Source organism: Schistosoma haematobium, chromosome 3 (assembly GCF_000699445.3).
Source record: "Schistosoma haematobium chromosome 3, whole genome shotgun sequence".
Classification (NCBI taxonomy): Eukaryota; Metazoa; Platyhelminthes; class Trematoda; order Strigeidida; family Schistosomatidae; genus Schistosoma; species Schistosoma haematobium.
In genome coordinates this window covers 45,958,196-45,960,598 of record NC_067198.1, presented here as the reverse complement: position 1 = coordinate 45,960,598, position 2,403 = coordinate 45,958,196, and positions in this window count along the sequence as shown.

The following is a 2,403-nucleotide window of genomic DNA, read 5'->3' as shown; positions in this document are numbered from 1 at the left end:
TAATGATTTCGATTAACTGGATTTTGATCAGTGAAAGGGATAATTCATACCACTATAAATCATATTAAATTTACATAAGCCAGTAGCTCCATGAACTCGGTAGCTCAGTAGATAACGCATTAAGAGCTAATAATGAAGGTCTTTTGGTTCAAATTATTATTTTCAACAAAGATTCTGAAGTCTAGACTTAACTATCTTACTTAATTACGCCTGCTACTCCGCGTGAAGGAGCAGACACCGACCACCAACAGTTTCCATCCAACCCCGTCCTAGGCAATCCTTTCCATTTCTTTCCAGTTATTATTCGTCCTTTTCATATCTACTTCTATTTCCCGACGTAATGTGTTCTTTAACCTTACACTTTTCCACTTCCCTTCAGGATTCCAAGTTAGCACTTGCTTCGAGATGCAGTTGGATGATTTGCGTAATGTATGTCAGATCCATTTAAATCGTCCTTTCCTAATTTCTTGTTCAGCTGGAAGCTGGTTTACTCTCCCTCACAGAACGCTGCTGCTGATGGTATCTGGCTAACGGACATTGAGTGTCTTACGTAGACAGCTTTTTATGATTACTTGTACTGTTTTGATGATGGTTGTAGTAGTTTTCCAAGTTTAAGCTCCGTACAGTAGAACTGATTTGACGTTCGTATTGTAGATTGTGACTTTGATATTGATTGACAGACAGTTGTTTTGAGTTCTTAAATAGAATGAAACGCTTGTCCTCAGTGACACTGATAGCCACGATCCAATTATTCTACTGGTTGTTCGTGACTTTGTAACGATGATCAATAAAGATAGTGTTTTTTTCTTTATTTTACATGTTTAACTATGTTCTGAATTGTAAAATGCTTATGATTACCATTTCTTGCAGAGGGCGATGCTAATATTCTCTGTATCGTTCCAGTTTTAGTATATGCACCGCCGAAGCGCAAGAATGACACGTAAAATCGTGAAGCATTTTGATTATTAAAATTAAGTGGTCAGCGAAAATAAGAAAAGAGCCATTGATACTGATTTATATTAATTCTCAATTGATAACAAGGTTTATATACAATTATAAGAGAACTCATAATCTTTAAAAGGTTCAAAATCTTGTCATTCAGTATAACAGCTAGAGGGGTTACTAGTAATCAACTATCGACCCCCTGTAAGAAGAAAAATATTTACAATGGTTGATTTTCCACCCATTGAAATCATGAGTCAATTGAAGTTAGACCACCGCGGGAAGCCTGGGAGCACTGGACGACCGTCCCTTCCTAGTACGGGACTCCTCAGCACCGCGCACCCGTGACCGTGCATCCCGCGAGATTCGAACTTAGGACCTATCAGTCTCGCGTTAGGCGCTTAACCAACTAGACTACTGAGCCGGCATCCAATGGTGTTAATGTCTAACTTCAACCAATCCACGAAGTTGCGCCACCGTACACCATTGTCTTCAGTGAATTGATATCTCACAACAGACCTGGTTGAACTCCACTGGTAACGGCTTCTCACTAGAACTCCAGAAAATGCCTCTTATTAACAGAAGGGGTCTTGAGGAGATTTTAGAAATGTCACTAGTTGAGATCATAGGTCAATTGAATCTAGACCAACATGGAAAACCTGGAAGCACGGGATGCGCACTGCTGAGGAATCCCATACTAGAACGAAACGACCGTCCATTGCTTCCAGGTTTTCCATGGTGGTCTAGCTTCAACTGACTCATGATTTAACTCAGTGAAATTTCTAAAATCTCCACAAAACACCTTCTGATAATAGCTGGTTTTATTGATAAGGGTTAACAATATCCGATTTCTGACATTTAGCATAGAGTTTTATATCATTATTGTTAACATATTCTTGAATCATCAGTGTATTGCCACGATACAGTCATCAAAATGTATGTTTTAGAATAAATAGACTGTGACATTTCAGTTAAAAAATGTAGCAGACTTATCCTGAAGTTGATTGCTTTTAGTATTTCAGATGCTAGTAATCACTGATAATACATAACTTCATTCAACAAAGTATTTACTGAAAGTCATATTACCAGAATCGTATATACAGGTAAGAGATTAGCGTGATCTATCATAATCGAACAATGCTGATCTGTAATGTTGTATCCATAAAACAAACACTAATGATCGAAATAGACTATAATAGATAATGGAAACATCATATTCGACCTTACATAAAAGTAAACAAGAGTGAAACTACCTTGAAAATACATAACTGTCTAATGGGCAGGCAAAGTTGTACAGGCACATTATTACGAATATAGGTAAAATGTTCAGAATCAATATCGAATACCTATTTAGATAACTATTTTGACCCAATACTGCGTAGCTACAAGCCTATTCATCTTAAACCATCTCAAATCAATTTCATCTAATAAAATGAGAATAACTAAGGTAAAAATGAAATT